The 21,458-nt window shown below is 36.0% G+C and overlaps 1 long non-coding RNA gene across 1 annotated transcript; it reads right to left on the bottom strand.

Annotated features, from left to right (window-relative positions):
• Window positions 1-4,429: 4,429 nt before the first annotated feature.
• LOC135074997 (uncharacterized) lies at window positions 4,430-5,190 on the bottom strand. The gene is made up of 3 exons (XR_010257935.1): window positions 5,070-5,190; window positions 4,746-4,884; window positions 4,430-4,660 (listed from the first exon to the last, which is right to left on the bottom strand). It is a non-coding gene; the product is annotated as an uncharacterized LOC135074997 (long non-coding RNA).
• Window positions 5,191-21,458: the final 16,268 nt, after the last annotated feature.

Below are 21,458 nucleotides of genomic sequence, written 5' to 3'. Positions count from 1 at the left end.
TCTCAAAGTGGGAAAATTTAAGAGATGACTCAAATAACTTGCGGAATTCCAATTTACTTATAAACGTTGAACTTGCCGAGTTGGTTTTAAGTTACGTTCTGCTTCGGATAATTGTGTTAATTATTTATTTTCAGTGCAGCGTTTAAGTATGGAAATTTCAAAATCTCTCAAATGAAAGATGATATTCAAATCATCATCATCACCATTTCAGTCGCAGGACGTCCACTGCAGAACATAGGCCTCCCCCAATGATTTCCATGTTGATCGATGCGTCCAGCGCCTTTCTGCTACCTTTATGATGTCGTCGGTCCACCTTGTGGGTGGACGTCTCACACTGCGTTTTCCGGTACGCGGCCTCCACTTCAGAACCTTGCTGCACCATCGGCCGTAAGTTCTGCATACTATGTGCCCTGCCTTCTCCTGAGCTGATATTCAAATTGCTTATTCAAATCTAAGAACACTAGATTTCGCTTTTACTGACCAAGTCACTTGTCAACTCAAAATCGGGTAAGAGTAGGCGCACACCGTTGATTTTTCGTCGGCCGATAGTTAAGTCGGGCAGTTGATCAGTATGGGCATGTATGGGAGTGCGCACACTACGCAGATTCGATTTGGCCGATTCTTCATACAAATTAAATCGGGCACAACTATCGGCCAACTAAAATCAACGGTGTGCGCCTACTCTAAAAAGTTTATGAATTTGGAAGCTACAATACTAAAGACTCGATAAACTTATATCATAGTTCTCTTTATCTGTAATTTACTTAGGCTGAGTCTATTACAAGAAAGATCCTAACTAAGGTACATAAATACAAAAATGTTTCAATTCAATTAATTATCTAAAGAAGAAATCAGTTCAATGATCAATCTTGTTTGTTTACCTAGTTCGCGGTATAAGTCTTCAACTCGAACAAATAACTCCTTTTCTTGATTGAATGGCCACAAAAGTTTCTTTAGAAACAATTTTGATATTTAAAACTACTATTATGGTCGACTTATTTCTACGGAATCAGCGGAGTGTTTGACAAAAGAAAATATTCCTTCACTTTTCTCAGAGCGAGAAAGGCTTTGTGTCTTGTCCAACAAGAACAGATAGTCATAAATAAACTGGCCAACTTTGGTGTATGACGCGATAATTACATAGATAAATAAATTATTTGTAAACACTTATTAAAGTTGCAGCTTTACAATAACAAGAAACAGCAGGAGACAGATAAGCATGTATATAACAAAATTAGTGTTTAGTGTTGGAGAAACGTTTCCTGCGTAAGAGTGATGTGTGCCGCAGCGATGTATGTATATTGATATTTGTCTAGTTGACATTCAAATGTCGTGACTTTGACTTGTCATCTATACTTATAATAAATCTGTAGAGAGGTAAATTCTGTACATGAAATATATTTTCAAAATAACTATCAGGGGTGATTAGTGATCGATACTGATGCCAAAAATGCAATCAGTAAAATTTTTGTCTGTCTGTCTGTCTGTCTGTCTGTCTGTCTGTCTGTATGTTCCTTATAGAAACAAAAACTACTCGACGGATTTTAACGAAACTTGGTACAATTATTCTTCATACTCCTGGGCAGGTTATAGGATACTTAGGAATTCCCACGGGAACGGGAGTTACCGGGAAAAAACATTTGTATGAAAAAATCTAAACCGCGTAAGATGAAGGGCGTAAAACGGGATCCACACGTACGAAGTCGCGGGCGGCCGCTAGTTAAATAATATAGCCTATTTAACCTTGGCAATCGGTTGACGATTAATTGACAGTAAATTACTCTATAATTAATATATGGGGATTTGGTTAGCGCTGCAGGATTAGAAACGATAATTAAGTCAATTTCTACAGCTCTATCATTAAAGTGTAACATTAGTTTTGTAGAGCCCCGATTTTGAACTACATAATTAAAAACTTCCAAGAATGTGAAATAACTTATGTCCCAGTAATCCACAGCAAGACAAAATGATACATAGGTAAAGTACATAAGCCACCTTCGGCCTGATCGTCACTTACCATCAGGTGAGATACAGGCCAAGAGCTTCCTCGTTGTGGATAAAAAAAAGCCATAATAAAACATTTTTTGAGAAAATGTCAGTGCTTGTCTGTTCTTTTTTCGCTATAACTGGCCTCGATGTAGCCTTCGGTACTTATCCACGTGAAGCTAAGTGGTATTGTGACCACGGCTGTAAAGTAAAGCCGAACTTCCTACAAAATGCTGGAAGGAGGCCGGCGTAGTGGATAACTTTTTATTATGAAGAAAGGTCTCATCTGGTGAAGAATTGCGCATGCTCCGAGATCCGTGGAAATGTACAAGCTTATGAGAGGCATTAGGGTTAAAGACGGGATATTTAAATTATACTTAACTTAAATTTTTTGATGTATAGTAGGATCTTTGAGGATACGAACTTTATAATGAAATTCTCACTCTATAATTTTCACTAAATAAAGATGGCAGTTTGGTATCTCTTTAACGTAAGAAGCAGTCAAAGTAATAGAAGAAACAATGATTACAACTTATCGCTTCTATTAAATACTAGCGGTTGCCCACGACTTCGTACGCGTGGATCTTTTCACCCTCATAGGGGTAGAGTTTCGTAAAATCCGTTCTTAGTGAGCATCTACGTTGTAAAAGGAACCCCCATGCAAAATTTGGGACTCCTAGCACTTGTAGCTTCTGAGATTTCGTGATGAGTGAGTGAGTCAGTCAATCAGTAACCTTTCGCATTTATACTCGTAGATATAGATGACTGTGACGTGAAAATGTAATTTCAAATGAGTGCTTTGATCTCACCTACAAAAGTAAAGTAAATAAATACATACATTTCTGTAAATTAACTAATTTGCAGTTCAAGACAGACAATATATGTTCTTGCTCATACTTGAAAATAAGTGACTAAGCTAGGATTTCTAATCTTTTTTGTTTGCAAGATTGCTGGTATCTTAGCACATACTGTATGTAACCAGTTAGAAGCTTTGCAAAATTATGCCTACGTAGATGCCTATTCTCCTTCAATACAGAGCTTAATTAACCCCCAAATTAAAACCACAGAGAAGCCTGCGAGTGCGTAAATCAGGCTTATTAATTTCAAAGATATTGTCTATAGATATGGTACGCCTTCGTACGTTTGTCTTGTGGGCAACAAATGAAATATGACGGCTGAATACTGAGATGATGTAACCAACTGTATTCGATATTAAGTTGAAAATAACTGGTATCGTGTAAAATATGATGAACCCTCAAATTAGATAACTTATACCTATTCAGCTATAACTATTATGAAAACATTCACAAGCGACTTAGAGTGGTGTAGAATCGCTGATTGAGAAAATGCATTCACATAAACGCAGTTCACGCGCTACTCCGTCCCTTTACTTGCACCAGTGTTTAAAGGCTGCGAAATCTATCATTTTGTATTCATAATAAAAAATATTAAAGATGAAGAAAAAAATATAGTAAAAACATAATTATCCCTTCTTCTGGCGCAGTCGGGTAAAAATAAAGAAATGCTGTAGTAGCAAGGCAAGGAAGACATCTTATACGAGAAAATGCAATAATGACCTTTTAATGCCTCAATGCAAACAGATTGTGAGAGTCTTCGTCACAACTCTACAAACAAAAAGATAGGCACCTAAAGTCCATTTTCAAAATAGTCTTGATAACGTTTTAACCACAAACATTATGTGTAACACCAAAATGCTGCACATAATATCGACTCGTGGTTTAATTTAGTTCTCAAAGGCTAGAGGCGCTATAGGCATTTAACTTCAGTCCATTATTCGCTAAATTAAAGCGAAGATTTAGCTTAACGTACCGGTAAGTAAATAACTTGATTTTCAAATTAATTTTGGAAGCTAATAAAGTATGGTAAAAGTAAATGAAGAACACTTCAATGTTTCGAACTTCCTTATTTACATGCTAGCTAAGCTTATGTTAAGGATGATGAAATTTGTTTATGAACCATAATTTACCCTAAGCTTTAGGCTTATTGTATATTGTACACTAGCGACCCACCCGAATTCGCCCTCTGAACAGTGCCTCTACCATGAGTTTACCTACCGAGCATCTCGCTATCGAGGGCGTAAAAAAATGTATGGCAAATTGTACAGCGCCTCTAGCGGTTAGTAGCTGAACCACAGCAAAACTAAAAACACTACCATGAGTTCATCTCAAATCGTTAGGTAAAAAACCTATCTAAATGAATACGATAGCGACTAAAGTTTTTATTTAGTTTCATACAAATAACTTACCATGAGTTGCAATTTTCAAAGATGTCATCGAAAAATACCTTAGCTGTCACAGTAACGTAACTCACTGGCTTATTGACGTGTGAAAAGCAAAATAAAATTGTGGTTTTAGGTCATTTTAGGTGTTTTCTTTATTAAATTACCTATGTTTAGTGACCATGAAAGATTAAAACAATATAATGTATTTAATTAATTATAATATCTTAAGTTTTACAATAATAAGGTAGGTATATCCATCCAGTTACCCTAGGTCTTTATTATGGATTTAATTTACAAGTTGTTATTTACAAGCACTCTGCTCTAAATCCTTTGGCTTCAGGGAAGAACCTGGACCGCCACCAGTCCAGTGTTCCCTTGGCAGCTCTGTGTATGCGAGTTGCCTTCTTCTTGCTGCTTAAAGTCACTCCACACCTTAACAAATAAACATTACAAATAATAATGACGAAATAAGATAAAAGCAATCAAAATGAATAAAGTAGTAGGTATTTATACACACTTTTCTCAATTTCTCAGTAGTTTTCGTGTCGCCGGTGGCATCAGCATTTCACGTTCGCGTGTCCGTTAGTTCCACCCACCGTTGACTATTGTTGGCTCTTTCTTGGGGCCCTTCAGTGGGCATACTCAGATCGCCATATCTATAGAAAAACAACTTTATTGTATCTAGAAAATATAAATCTAGCACTCATATTACTGAATTTTAGCTAGGCACGTGGAAGTTATGCTGGAAAGGTTGTATTTCTCTAAAAAAACCAGCTCAAAATTATTCGTTTAATTTCAAAATTCTTCCACTACATAGTATGTTTATTTTTACTTAACTTACCTTTCCATAAATTCTACAATCGGTTTAAACGGATAGGCGCAGGTTCTCATTTTCCTATCGTGGTTAAAATCCATTTTTTTGTGGAAAATTATTCATCAATAATCCTTCAACAAAACATGTTTTGTTATCTGTTGTCATGACAACAGCTGCGGCAAAGTCGCAATGACAAGAAATAAACAATACAAATTTAAAATCATCATGTTAATTCAGCTTTAAGCACTGTTCTAGGACACTTAAATTTAGCAGTGTTATTTTTGACATTTTTGTTATTTCCTACTCTATCTTTTCTATATAGTTAGAAAGGAGCGGCATTCGTTCTTTCATTCATCCATTCATAGAGTGTGAAGTTGGATACGTTAACATGCTCACCAACATTACATGACAAAACCATCGAATTATCGCTGGCGAGTAAAGTATACGGTAATTGAACTTATGGTATGATTTTAATGCAAACTTCATCGATCCACGTTTAAACTCTATCGACTGTAGTATACGAATACAAGTTTTCGATGGCAACTCATGGTAGAGGCACAGATGGGATTTTCTGTTTAAATTGTAATATTAGTTAATTACAGAGTCAATTTACGAGTATGTAGGTAGGCATCATGCTGTTGGGAAGAACTATAAGTAGATTTTTTTACATTACAAAGAATAATACTCTTTACAAAAGAAAAAAAAATTATTATCTTATCTAAAATCAAATTAATCCATTCAATTATTTAAAATGGAATATTTTTGAAACAAAAGACACAATAAGAAGGAAAAGGAAAGACTATCTATTCTTGAAGGCTTTTTTTACTTTTCAGGAATACACAGAAACATGATAGTCTTTCTTGAAAGAATTGAATTTCACGCGTGAGAGGTCACCGACAAAGAAAATAGAAGGAAAGATATTAATACGATAGGACATCGCAAATCAAAGACATATACGAGTGAAATCGGGATCGCAATTTCACGGTTTCAAATCGTAAGTACTCGTAACATGACGTCATAGGCGTCGAGCGCTCGTCTTTGAGTTAAAAAAGAAAACTGTCATATTTAGGCCCGGTTTCTACCAAAGCGGAGAAGAGACGAAACGAGATGTGCGGAGAGTTTACATTAAATGTTATCGCTAGAGAGTGCGTTAAAAAATCTATGTCAATTTTAGAGCTTGAAAGTAACCGCTAGGAGCGCTGTACAATCTGTCATAAGTTTCATCATCATCTCAGCCATAGGACGTCCACTGCTGAACATAGGCCTCCCCCAATGCTTTCTATGCTGCCCGGTTTTTAGCGGCCTGCGTCCAGCGCCTTCCTGGTACCTTTATGATGTCGTCGGTCCACCTTGTTATAAATTTAACGGATCTTAATGTGAGTTTACACCAAACGTCTTTAGCGACTGCGTAAAAATATAATTAAATATAAATGATGGATTGTAGGTAGAGTGTACCTAACGGCTACTTTGAAGAACTAAAATTTCTTTTTGATGCAGTCACTTGCGACTGCACAATGTAAAATCATGTTCAAGCACACTGTGCGTAGCTGTTAGCTGTCAGCTGTCAGCTGTCAGTCTATTGCTGTCTACCAATCATGAGGCGCTTTCGGGTGTGCGAGACACGACTCCGCTCCGCTTTGGTGGAAACCGGGGCTAACTCGATTCTAATAAACAAAGGCCTTACAGGGCCTCACTGGCAAAGCTTGTTTTTCAAATAAGGATTTAGTAAAATTGCATTGTCTACAGAGGGTGACGGTGGCTGTCGGCGAAACTGATTGCTGATGCAAATGAAGAATCTGAAGAAAGGAGGATAAGGTATTGTCTGGCTACTAGATATGCATGGCGCGGGTTTATTTACCTTCACTTTGCTGGAAATTCGATGTTTCAGTAAAAAATGATTTAATAATAATGCAAATTGTCTCATTCAACTATTGCTGAATCATGAATGAACATTGGCTAATGATGAAAAATTACGACTTACCTACTAGACTTACTTAACAGCGTCATTGATTACGTTATTTTATATTGCTCAGTTTTCTGGAGCAACTTGTTAGATACAAGTTAATATGGCTTTTCTACATTTACTCGGAAAGAGCTATTTTATCTAACTAATCTAATTGTTACTAAGTGCGAGCATATACCAAGCTGAATATTACCCTCATTCGTACTGCTTCGAACTAATTACGCTGATTTAGCGTAGGCAGAACTTCCAAGAAACAAGGTAGCGAAATGCTTACTACATTGGGATTGGCCTCCCTACAATCCCTACTAATATTATAAACGCGAAATCCCACCAAGTCGAGCAAAAAAGCGGCACGGCCGTACCATCCTTTTCTCGAAGCAATTCAGGCCATTTTCGACTGCCTGTAACTTCGTTGTGGATAAAACTAGAAGGCTGAATTTTCATTAGCTATGCAGGCATTGTAAAGACACGGTATATTAAAAATTTCATTCAATTTGAACCAGTAGTTTAAGAATTATAACGGGTCAAAGTTACTTAATTTTGTCACTCACTGACTCACTGACTCACCGATCATCAAAATTCTAAGGCACTTCTAGCAGACATAGAAGCTTCAAATTTGGAATATAAGTAGTGTTTGGTGTATGAATCAAGGAAAAACTAAAATATTTGGGGGCACGGTAGTGCAACTGCCAAGTCGAGTAAAATTTTTCAATTTCGGTCCAGTTTTCTAGATACATAACTGCTGTCTACAAAATACAAAAAGAAATGAGATTTGGGGGCACGGTAGTGCAACCGCCAAGTCGAGTAAAATTTTTCAATTTCGGTCCAGTTTTCTAGATACATAACTGCTGTCTACAAAATACAAAAAGAAATGAGATCCCATCAAAAACAATACTTGTCAAAAAAACCAAGTCTCGCAACTCAGTTGTTCTACGGTAAAAAGTTGTGAGATCCATGTAATACCAAGTCCAGGCCAGGAAATCTTTAACGTTTTACATAAATATATTGACTTGGCCATCGCATGAAAACACGTATAAATTAAATTATTTAGTGCGATGGCCAAGTCAATAATTTATGTAAAACGTTAAAGATTTCCTGGCCTGGACTTGGTATTACATGGATCTCACAACTTTTTACCGTAGAACAACTGAGTTGCGCGACTTGATTTTTTTGACAAGTATTGTTTTTGATGGGATTAACTCTGTCTGTCACGCTTTCACGCTTAAATGAATGAATCGATTTTGATTAAATTTGGCATAGAGATAATTTGAGTCTCGGCAAAGAATACAAAATAATTTTTATCCAGGTTTTTGAAACAGGGACGCGCGCGATAACGTTTTTCTGTGACAGACAAAATTTCACGCGGGCGAAGTCGCGGGCTAAAGCTAGTATTAGATAAAGTCAACACCACATAGGTACAATATGAGTACATATGTACATCTTTGTTGCAAAATCGTGCTTATTTCAACAAGATAAGAAGCTTCGTTTTGTAGCTGTCATGTGTACTTACAATTGTAGCTAAGTACCTACTCCAAAATAATTCAGGTACGAAAATCAAGAAGCGGACCAGACTCTTTTCGTTACTACTGACTGTGTGGTGGTTAGAACGAAGGACGGTTAATAATGATGATCATACAAATTGTACCTACATTATGTGGGGATTTAAATTTTATTTTTTTATAGCAACTGAACCTCCTTCGTGGGAGGTTTATTACTTCTGCCAATGTCGAGTGTATTATTCGAATATCTATTAATAGAACATTGGAGTTTTAGTTCTATTGTTTTTCCGTGGATTCCGTGGTGACAAGTATTCCTGCATATAACCAGGTTTCAAGACGCCATCCAGTCCAAAGAGAGTTATTCACACAACAACTCACTCGATACTTAATGCGCCAATAAATAAAACTGTTTTGTTTTTTGTTTGCATAATGACGCCTATTACAATTAGATTTCACAGTGCTATAATCTTGATGAGTCTTCAAGCATATTATAAATGAGCCGCCCTATATTATATGCAGTGTGAGCACTTTCACCACTATTTAAGGGAACTTCGCTAGAAGAGGCAGACGGCGCGAAAACCGGGAAACTGCCAATCTAGTCAGTCCCGCGCCACATATCTTACAAAACAGCATGGAGGAGTTGGGGGACACTTAATTAACTTTAAAGCTAGGCAGGAACTTGGGAGTTAGGCTGTGCCACACTAAGGCTGGGTTGCATCATCTTACTTTAACTTTGATAAACTTCAAAAATCTGTCAAACTCCATACAAAAGCACCGGTTTTTGTTAATTTTACAGTTAAAATAAAGTGGTACTACTCAGCCTAAGCGTAAAGGTCTGTGCAGTATGATGAATGATGGTTCAGATTGATGGTTGTGGTGACGCGCTTCCACGCAATTATTTTAATGTTTTAATGCATTACTTTAGTTAGTTATTGGAATAGTGTGGCGACGTCCTCGACTCGAATAAACACTTATTAGGAATCAAATTGTTATCTATCTATACTTATAATAAATCTGTAGAGAGGTCAATTCTGTACATGAAATATATTTTCAAAATGACTATCAGGGGGTGATTAGTGATCGATACTGATGCCAAAAATGCAATCAGTAAAATTTTTGTCTGTCTGTCTGTCTGTCTGTCTGTCTGTCTGTCCGTCTGTATGTTCCTTATAGAAACAAAAACTACTCAACGGATTTTAACGAAACTTGGTAGAATTATTTTTCATACTCCTGGGCAGGTTATAGTATACATAGGAATTCCCACGGGAACAGGAATTAGCGGGAAAATCCTTTTGTATGAAAAATCTAAACCGCTTAAGTTAGACGCTTGAAATTTGGCAAGCAGGTACCTTAGTAAACTTAAAGCTTAGTTACAACAGGATATTGCAAAATTCCCACTGCAACGGGAGTTAGCGGGAAAAAACATTTGTATGAAAAAATCTAAACCGCGTAAGATAGGTGCAGGGGGTAAAACGGGATCCACGCGTACGAAGTCGCGGGCGGCCGCTAGTTAAGTAATATTTTTGCTTCTCTTCCTTCCACGAATGAAAATTATAAGTATTATCAAATATGACAAATCTGGCCATCAATTACTAATTAAATGACAAATAATACATTAATAACGTGAATATTAGGATTTAAATTGAATGTAGTAGTGAGTGACTCAATTTAACCATAATACGAGTAAAACTTCATTTTAATGGTCAGAGCTATTTCTCTTCTAAAATATGGCAAAAGACCATTTTGGCTTTGCTGGCTACTCTAGTGCATGGAAAAAAGAATCACGTCACCAGGAGCTCATGAACGTGCCTTTATTTGTCGACTTGCGACTAAGAGGTCAAATAGGAACTTGCCCTGCTTCGTAAGTGTATTGCGAACTTCGCTCCGACTCGATTCGTATGTCACATCTAGTGATGTGACGGATCATCAAAATTTGTAACCACGGTCACGTATAAAAACAGATCTCAACTTTACAGTGATGGAACTTTTAAAAATAGGTAAGCATTTTCATTATTTTAATAGGTAGGTATATTTTGTAAGGTTGGATCTTATTATGTTGATAGTTTACTGTATTGACAACTTACAGTAGCTTTTGTAATATAAATTGTACCAATTATGATAAGTATTTAAAAAAAAATTAAACTTAATAATTATATTGCTAGTTAAGTTTCATACCTATTCATTAAACAAGTCACATTCATGGAGTTTATAACTTTCTAATTCCGTCAAAAAGTATCGGATAACAAATCGTTTTTTCATTCGGATATCACAGTTTTCCAGCACATCACTAGCCACATCACAAACATAGTGTGCGGATGTTTAAGCTCGAGAGACGTGAATAAGTTTTTCACTGTTCATTTTGGCTGTAAAAGTGGCGTCCTTTCGCTCTTCTGAAACAATGTTGTAAGAAAGTTACATGGAAACTGAATTAGGTTGAAATTTCCTTGAAAGATGGGAAATATGAGCTCCTTCTTTAAGTCTAGGTAAAAGTTTTCTGGATGAAGTTGAAATGATAACATGCAGTCAGTTTACCTTGCTAATTATATGGTACAGACATAGGAAGTCCATGGTATTTATATTCATATGCAATGTACCCACTAGTACGAGAGCCCACGACCAAAACCATGTCTCATAGCAATACGGCAAAAACCCTATAAAATCGTTAGATTGTATGATTCTGAACCCGACTAGGTGTGTAGTAACTGTCGAAAGTGTAGCAACTGCGTGGGAGGCAATTTCTGCTGTGTCAAAAAAAAAAGACAGTCGGTATTATAGCAATACGTCTGATAGTGAAAATGTACATAGATTTTATAATTGTATTACGAAAAAGTTTGTTTTCAGACATTTTGCGCGTAGCATATAGCCTGTGCGCATTTTTGAAAATGTCAACAAATTTAGCCGACCTGTATCATAGCAATACGGATAATTATTTTTTTCACCTTTTCGTATTGCTGCCATGATTACCAAAAACCTGTTTTCAGACACTTTAAGTGTATCAAAAAGTTGTATGATAGAGAAGGTGCTACACTTAATTTGTCTGATATAAATTTTTTGCACATGTGGACAACTTATTTTATCATGTCCAACAATTTTCAGACATATTGCTATGATACCGATCGGTAAAATTTGTTAACATTTTCAAAACGGTCTCAAAATTTAATGTGTTCACATTTCCGTCTGAAAATTGTTTTGTTCGCATCAAATAACCAAAATTTACTAATAAAAAAGATTTTCAGACGTATTGCTATGAGATATTTTTTTTGTCTCATTTTTAATTTTTTTAAGTGATTTTACGGGTTTGCGCTACACCACTAACGTCTGAAAATAATGTTTCCGGTATCTCAGAACTATCATTCAACTACAGTCTGCAAATCAGACATATTGCTATGATGCAGTTCGGTAAAATTCTTTGACAATTTTGAAAATTCGGTCAGATCAAACGCTACGCGGAAAATGTCTGATATTGGTATTTTCGAGTTCAGGATAATCGTATCTATCGATTTGATGCGGTTTTGGCCGTATTGCTATGAGACAAAAATTTTGGTCGTGGGCTCTCGTACTACACGGATACATGATGGTTTCCATTGGGGCCATTAAAAACCATCATGAAGCCTATTTAAAACAATGACAATGCTTACAGTAACTACTTAACATTTAGTAAGTAAGGAAAGGTCGATTGGTTAGAAACGAACGCTACGCAATCTTTTTTTAAATCGACACAATATTAGCTCTCACCCAAATTGGCCTCGAGGTTACTAGTAAAAGCTCTTGACCACTACATACATCTAACCAAAAGCAATGAATCAGCTACCGTGCAAAAAGTCCGTATAAAAATGGTCGGCAAAAGGTCACAAGTGAAAAAGCGGGTAAATAAACCGAATCGCCCGGGGCAGAGGTGAAAAATCTCGGACAAACCACATAGGAATCAGTCAAGCTAACGGATACAGAGTTCTGCACTTCGCACTCGCGGCCTGTGACGGTATTTTTTCACCGCACAGATATAGTGGGTTGACGTTAGCGCGTGCTTAGGGTTGCCAGATCTTGAAATTGACAACTGACTGCGTAGTTTCAACGGACATTTGGCCTGGATTTTAACTCTGCGCCGCTACATATCTCTCTGGCGGTTTTTTGAGCGTTAGCTGCGGTGAAAGGGTCAACCAACGATTATAATGCTGTGTTAATGCGACGTTGACTATAATATTCAACGTACAAATTTAAGATTAGCCTGCTATGTTTTTGCTAAACTAATGGCTGTACGCTGTTTCTTTCCCAATAAGCTCTCAGTTATGTCGTATGCTTTCTATGACCATATGCCGAAAAAAATAGTAATTGAATTGTTACTCGCTCAGTACATGGCCAAGCTTAATCCGTTAATGCACTTATACGTTACTAAAAAGTATTCGCATCTTTGTTTACAAAGGTTATTGGTTTATCAAAATCCTATAACGGGGTGGGATCACTGAAAAAGAAACAGTTTCCATGTGTTAAGCTCTTACCATCTCTTTCACTCATACTAGGAATCCGTTCCGAGTAACAGAAATGGATAGAGTAAAATTCGAGACTATCGTTTTGCAGGGTGAACTCCCCAGTTTTGCAACGTGGACGTTCGGCGTCGGCTCAAAAATTGAATTCGCAAAAAATGCGATTGGCACCAGTACAGTAACTGACGTTGACAGACCCGTTCGTTCCCCAATGCGTTTGTTAAATCATCTGGACAGACTTTGAGCTCTGATTCCAGGTTTTTCCGTGGAAGCCATGGGGGATTAGTTTTATCAAATTTCAATTGAAAAATGTAGAGGATTCGCGTGAACCGTATCAAAGTTTGTTACGTATACTTAAGTGAATTTAAATCATCGATTCTATGGAATAAGATAAGTCCCGTATTAAGAAATGATAAGACTTAGGTAGGTACAAGAGTAGACTCCAGCCTATAATTGAAATTAAGTTAATTTTGCTTTCAAAATATTTTCAGTTTCAGCCGAGTGCCTTTGACACGAGCCTAAATAATTTAACAATATTATCAAATTTTTGAACCATAGCTAAGACGATAATTTAATTATCATTCAGGTCAGATATTTGTTGGCATATCACCATCAATACGAGAACGCAAATGCCCAATCACGCAGTTTGTAATGACAACCACACAAATGTAAATTAGGTCTCATTATTTAAAAGCTTTATCCAATAAAGTGTACGATCAGCAACGGCTATCATGTAGGCAATAAAATGATTGACTACCGCCGCTCAAAGTGGCTGTGATGTGTATTATTGGTACATAACCCGATTACGACGCCAATGAAATCGAGTTTATGCGACACTCGCGCATGTCAATTTCATTACCATAGCGGAGTGGGGTTTGTTATATCCCTCCGTTTGGATCGGTGCACATATGGAGGGTGTACCTACTTACGCGTTTTACGTTGGTAGGTTTTAATTTTGTCAATGAATAAGGTAATCTGTGCTGGTGTAATGTTAATTATAAAGCTCGTGAAAGATAGCAAGCAATATTATGATGTTGCAATCACACCTATTCCATTTTGCGTTTACGTAACACGCGACAAAACTACAGCCATTAATTCATAATTGTAATTTAGAATAGAGGTTAATCTGCAATAAAAATGTATATGTAGGTATAGTATGACATGCAGTTGACTGTCGATTTCAACGTGTAGGTAATAAAGGGAAAGATTTATAGCGCTTATCGCTTTCGATTTTTTTATTTGAATTGAATACCTATTTACAATCACTATTTAATTTTAAATAGACCATTGACCATTGAAAGGTATAACGAATTGATGTTTATATTTTGTAATGAACCCTATAATATATATTTAAACTGTTTACATAGGTCTCTTTATTTAATAACTGTCGACGATATAGGTACGTCATTTATCTCTTTTAAAATAAATACATGTTAGCCTACTGAAAAACACTTTCAGAGGTATATTTTTAGGCTGAAATTGCGGTTCTTCCACAAATAAGACCCGAGATAAATATATTTTGCCTCAGCAGTAAACATTTGCAGTGGATTGGAGTTTGAACCCATCTCTGGTCCAATTTATATATCCAATTGAAATTGTATTGGATTTTACACGGAGTGTATAAGTAGAATAAAAAACAGAATTAAAAAAAAATTACCCTGATTTTAGCCTAGACGAAAGAGTTAGAGACAAATTAATTAAAAGCTTGAAAGAAGGTCAATTTCAACTAACAATATTTTAGTACTCACTGACACCTGTTGACTCGTAAAGTCTAATTAAGTAGTCTTTGTTAAAAGCCCTTATAATGAAAATAACTCAATTTAAAGTCTTATACACTATTTATTATTATTAACGTAGACTTCGTGTCTAGTTTCCACGAATTTTGCCTCACATTTTCGTGAACAACTCGAATAAATTACAAAACAACGCAGTGAATATTCAACACGGTTCAAGGTGCATCTATCACGGGCTCTTTAGACATTCCTGTTTATTTACACGGCCAGTGTAATTGGTTGGTAAGCCCTTCGCAATTTACAAGTGCAGTTAGAATTGCAGATGCACTGCAATGGCGCAGTTACACTATCAGTGTATCTGCCACACTGTCCAGAGGGACCCCGATCACATCCCCAAGCAGGCTCTGGATTGGAATCCCCAATTAAAACGCATATTATGTGGTCATCCCAAAAAAACTTGGCGACGCACTGTAGCAGACGAGGCGAAGAAAGTCGGCAAGATTGGAGCGAGGTCAAACGCAAAGCTTACGACCGAGCGCGATGGAGGACTGTTGTGGACGCCTTCTGCCTCATCTTAGAGACAAAGGACATTAAGTCATATCAGTGCAAATACGCACTTCAGTTACACCCGTATTCACAAACGATGCTTGCTTAAGTGAAGCAGCAAATCGAACGCACAGCGTTGAATAGAGCTCTGTGATTGAATCGTTTGTCACCCTGTGCGTCCACGCGTACTGTGAGACCTCATAGTAATGTTTGTGAATACGGGCGTTAGTGAAACTAACGTCTAAACCATGCGTCGCTCATACTTCGCTTCTTCTCTGTCAATTTCCCGCATAGTGTAACTGCGCCATTATATCCACAATGAAACGTCACAACTTGAGGATGCAAGCGTAGAGCATAAAGTTGAATATCCGCACGATATTTGGTGACAAACGGTGCGGCGCTTCCGTTGGCTTTGGAGTCGCTTCCTATTGTGCAATACATCATAATTTGAATGCATACGCTCTGACTCGGCGTAAAAACGCTTTTCATTTTTACAGCAGCGTTTTGAGTAAAATGCTTGTTTGGGAAAAGAGTAGTCGTTTCTGGGGGAAAACATGACGTTAAAATAACTGTAATTATTTCCTTGTATTTTCTTTCAAGCTGTTACGTTAACGATTTTATTTTATTTATACTGACAAGAAAACCAGTCCACGAATTACGAAATAACAAATTCCTGGAAGTTATAAAGTTGTTTTTTTATGTGACAAGTGTGTTAATATGTATATTGGAACGTTTTTTATTTTGTGTGATATCTCATTTCTCACCTTTGAGGTCGGATAACGTGAGCATGATGTAGAGAGCTGAATTAATTTTGTTATTTTCGTAGTAAATTTTATTAATATAGGCACAAATAAATACTTACGCCAATATTTTACGCGCTCGATGCGAAATTATGGGATAGAATAAACTAAAATTCCCAACAGGCTGTGGCTTAGTCCCATAAATCATCATGTGGCCAGGCGTGCAGCTATTTCGCTGACCGATTATGGCATACTAAATATTTGGTCCTCTTCGTTAGAATTTTGTTTGAACTCCAAATTGAATGGGGAAATCTTTTTAGGGGAAACTGCTGCTCAATTTAAACTTTCCACGAATATAACGTTTACCTCCTGTTCATTCAGCTTACTTTAGTTTAAGATTCTTATCAGCAATCTGCTAAAATCTGGGTCTTACCAGCAATTCTGTGTCAAATGAACTAAATATTATTTGTTTGTACAGTTTGTGATAAGTGACATTTACCAATGGAGTTTATCTACGCTACAAGCAGAATGTTATCACGTAGTTGTCTAGACTAATAAATTGATGGTTCATAAAGTTCAGGACCTCAATTATTTCACTACATATCATAGAAGATAGTGTCATAGAAAGTATAGTGAAGTACCTATATATCATAGTGCTAAAGTGTGAGGCACTAATAAATCAATCAGCTAATTTTGACTGTTCCCTAAAAACAAGGTGCACATTTTCATGTCAAATCAATGTGAATCGACTAATTCTACCTGTTCAAAATGTCGGCAGGAATAGGCCGTGTAGTTAAATCAATAAATTGCCTCGATAAAAGTTTATCGTGGTACGTATCCTAGGTTTAAGGGACCTAATTTCAACCTACACCATAATATAGTGGGATGGGTACATTTTCATGTCAAATCAATGTGAATCGACTAATTCTACCTGTCCAAAATGTTGACAGAAATAGGCCTTGTCAGTGTACCTTTAGCCGAAGTAATATCGTAGTATTCCATGATTGGACGCAGCCAGAGATCGACTGATGCTCGCTTTGACGGCGGCCGCTTTGGAAGCGAATAATTATCGACTGTTGGAAGCGACAGAGTTATCAAAGAACACGAAATTGTAAGCCGGGAATAGAAGAGTTAGACCGTTAATCGTTTATATGGAAGTGACGTAGTTTGCGGTTTTGCTCTCATTTGTGGAATCCATTTGTCGTTTGTGCTTTGATTCGAGTTCGTAAAGCGATTAGGTACTCGTATTTCTGTAATATAAACACGCAGCAATAAGGAAAATCAAAGTTGTAATTTGGCTGGCTTTGGTAGTTATATTTTATTATTTTTGGAGCCTCGAGAGGTTTGAATATTACTTTTTATTTCCTATTTACAGATACAATATTACGAAAATTTCTGAAATGAAGTAATAAATTAAAAATTAAGAGTTGATTTCAACATAATTAAGCTTTTTAACCGACTTAAAAAAGAGGAGGTTCTCAATTCGAGTGTATTTTTTAATAAAAAGCCTAGTTCCCTAAAATATGACCAAGACAAAAGGGGTCCATTCCGGTTGAGGATTCGACCAACAACCGAAGGGCACGCAAACCCTCAATGTACGTACCCAAAGTGGTCCAGCCCAAATGTACCGTCACCCAACAGTTATCTCAGGATATCCGATATCTCCGGATTCGTCGCTACATTTGCGGGTAGATAAGACCCGTTGTTGCCACAAACATTGGCGATAGCAGGGCCCGATGTACAGACGGATATGAAAACTTTGGGGGCACTTTTTGTTTTGTTTTAAATTGTCGCACCGAGTAACGGTGCCAATTTTTTCACTTTGTTTGGTAGACAATAGATACATTAGGAATATTATTTTTTACTCATTTTTATTTTAACACAACATGTCACTATATGCCATCGGGGTGTAAAAGTTGAGAAGTAGCTAGTGTTTTTAACTTGAAACTATTTCATGAATTTTTGAGGTAATATTCTCGTTACAGTGTTTCAAACAAAACTCTTCCGAAACGGCTTGACCAATTACTATGAAAATTGAGTGAGTAGGTCTGAGAATAGGACGTTAACTTTTTTTAATACCCATAGGCGCAATAGAACATTTGCTGGGTCAGCTAGTATTGTTTTATATTTTGTTTGAAATAAACTATCTGTTAAAGAATTTTAATTCAAAACTGTAAAATGCGATGTCCTTTCATTTCTGTTATACGATAAAGAGAAATAAAGTGTTATTATGTCAGTCATATCACAAACATTTAATTAGTAGCGACTAGTTAATAGTTGTTCAGGGTCTGTTCAGACAACACTAAACGAATTTACCGACACAACTTTTAGGTAGATCTCGGCAGAACAGAAGCAGTTTAATTATATCATTCAATTTAGGAGTTGACAAGCCTTTCTGAATTTAAATGAAGTCACAAACCTTTTGGAAAAAAACTTAGATCAAGGAATGCGCACTTTGAGACTGAAACTCATGGGATTCCGTGATTTGAATAATTATGTAATCAATTTGTATGAATAAGGTAGTCCTGCAACATTAGAAACGACGCTGTCCAGAAATGTATAAATTTTACATTAATTACACTTTAGATTCGATCCCCTATTCGTAACAACAGTGTTGGATGTTGGTGCATGCAATTGTATTCTATTAGTATAGGTTATTGAAACGTTACAATAGCAAACAAAACTAAAAAGACCATAGCATAAATCCCTTCCTAATCTTCCATGTTGCATGTGTCAAAATAATGTGACTGGTATCACGTGTACTTTTCTGTCATTTGAGTGGGGTCCGTGGCTGAGTCCCCCAGTTTTCGACGCACCCGTGGTGGACGCCCGCGCGCCCCCGATCAGTTAAATGTAATTTGAAGCAATTTTTAATCAAATGTACAGTCAGACACAAAAATGTTTATAAAAGAATAAATATTTATACTGTGGGCTGAGTGTGAGTCTGATGTATAAAAATTTTAGTTTTTGAACGTTTCCCGCTAGGGGCGCTGTACAATCCGTCATACATTTAATGTCATTTTTTGACGCGCTCACGATAAAAACTCACACTATAGTTCATTCAACTTATGATGGTGATTTAGACAGATAAAACGTTTCGTTTTATGATTCTAACTTTCTATGAATAAAAATATTGAGTTGTAAAAATCAATTACTTTTGTGTGTTTTCATCCTTCCAAAATATCAATCACTAATCTTTCTCAAATAACCTAAACAAGAATTTCTTATTATTTATTAGTTTATATACCACTTTTTAAACGAACACCAAAACAAGTTTTTAGGTATAAGGTAGGCAATAAAAAAACTTTTAGATGTGAAAATAAATTGTGTTTATTTAAAAAAATCAGTTTAACCAAACAAACTTAAATATTATAGTAAGTATATGTTTCATTCAAAAATTAAATATCACAGGTAATCAACTTTACATATTAAAATCTAGTAAGTTTAATTTTGTTTCACAATAAAATATCACAGGAAATCAACTTTCAATATTAAAATATAGTAAGTACACGATTAGTTCAACAACGAAATATCACAGGGAATCAACTTTTAATATTAAAATATAGTAAGTACACGTTTAGTGCAACAACAAAATATCACAGGCAATCAACTTTTAATATTAAAATATAGCAAGTACACGTTTAGTTCAACAACAAAATATCACAGGCAATCAACTTTTAATATTAAAATATAGTAAATACACGTTTACTTCAACAACAAAATATCACAGGCAATCAACTTTTAATATTAAAATATAGTAAGTACACGTTTAGTTCAACAACAAAATATCACAGGCAATCAACTTACTTTTGTCTTTTGGCCCAACACTGCATGTAAATCGTTTTACCTAATCAAAATAATTATAACAATCAGTCTTTAAAGTTATACAGTATGTATCTATACATATTACTTTCTTGGTCTAATTTCAACATACGGGCAAATTTGTTCTAAAAACATGATGGTGGTAATTTCTTTTTTTTCATATTTCTTAGTCAACCGGGAAATCATATTTTCGTTATTTCTTGTGGTGTTCTTTCGTCTGCTCACAGGAATGTTTTTAACATTTAGTCTGAAACATAGAAGAGATTTTAATAAATGCTTTTCCATAAAACGTTTTTTTTTTCATATATTATCATTTTACAAAGGAAGTTCTTAAACATTATTACAATTAAGAGCGTTTACGCCGTTTGGCGCAAAAACAGTACTTTTTCAACTCGTTACAATCATTAACCAGTAATACTACAAATATGTTATAGGCATAAATAGTTAGGCAATTTCATCGTCTAAATAGTTAATTGAGAAAATATTGCGATTAGTTTAGCATTTAAGAATTCTATCAAGATAAGTCCACACAGGTTTTGTAAATTTCCACTTTAGCGTCAGTTTACAAGCTGAAATTTTTATAAAAATACTGTGAAAACGATTTAACAAACATTTATATCCTATAGCATAGATCCTTGGGCAAATAGTAATCTGAGAAAATTTTTAGATTTAAGCATTTTACAATAAGAAATCACAAATTAAAAGAACGTGAAATACCCAAAAATCAAAGTGATTTTTTCACCAATATTCTTCCTTTATTCAACACAAAAATAGCTTAATATAATAGAAGAATATCTTATCTAAAATATTTACTTTGAAATTTAAAATAATTCATTGTAATTTTTTTTCTATGAGTATTTGAAAACTACTATAAATCGCCGCGCACGAATCGTTCAAATTCAGTCCGCCTCGAGGCGTTCCAGAGTGAGGTCACGTCGCTCGGTGCTCTGCTGACATGTGTCACGCGTACGTTGATCTTTGACAGGTAGCTGGGCTTTTATAGTGTATCCGCAAAATCTTGGTGGTAGATTTTGCGATCACGTGGTAATTAAAATATTTTATTGTTATTTTTCATTACAGTCTATTTTTACTACTAATTCTATTTCAGACGTAATGAAAAATAAAATTAAGTTATTTTTAGCGATGAAACGAAAACGAATGACGAAAATTTGGAACAGCAAGTTATGTATGTATACCTACTAATATTATAAAGAGGAATAATACTAATATTTTATTTGCCATAAATAGGAGGTTACAGAATAGTTAATAGGAATGCTCTGCCAGCAGAGTCCCACCTAGTTGTAGGGGGAACATACACAACATATTACAGTCGGAAAATCTTTGCGGTAGGTACCTCGGATTGTAGTTAGTTGGACAGTGGTCATTTGACGGCCACTTGAATCGTCTCACCCCTAAGCTTTTGGCTACCGCCGGCGCACTAAGCCGGTTGATGCCTAATCTCGGAGGCCCGGCTGCACTGAGTCGCTGACTATACTTTTGCGTCGCGCGTTATATGGTCCTATATGGGGCTCAAGTATGGCACAGTGCTGTGTAGTCGTGGAGCATCCTACTGTTCAAAAAAGCGCAACGCATGATATCACTGAGGCACAGGCTGAGGTAATTCGTGGATAC

Source organism: Ostrinia nubilalis, chromosome 9 (assembly GCF_963855985.1).
Source record: "Ostrinia nubilalis chromosome 9, ilOstNubi1.1, whole genome shotgun sequence".
Classification (NCBI taxonomy): domain Eukaryota; kingdom Metazoa; phylum Arthropoda; class Insecta; order Lepidoptera; family Crambidae; genus Ostrinia; species Ostrinia nubilalis.
Note: the sequence above shows the minus strand (reverse complement) of the source record. Positions and strands in the feature narration are given on the sequence as shown.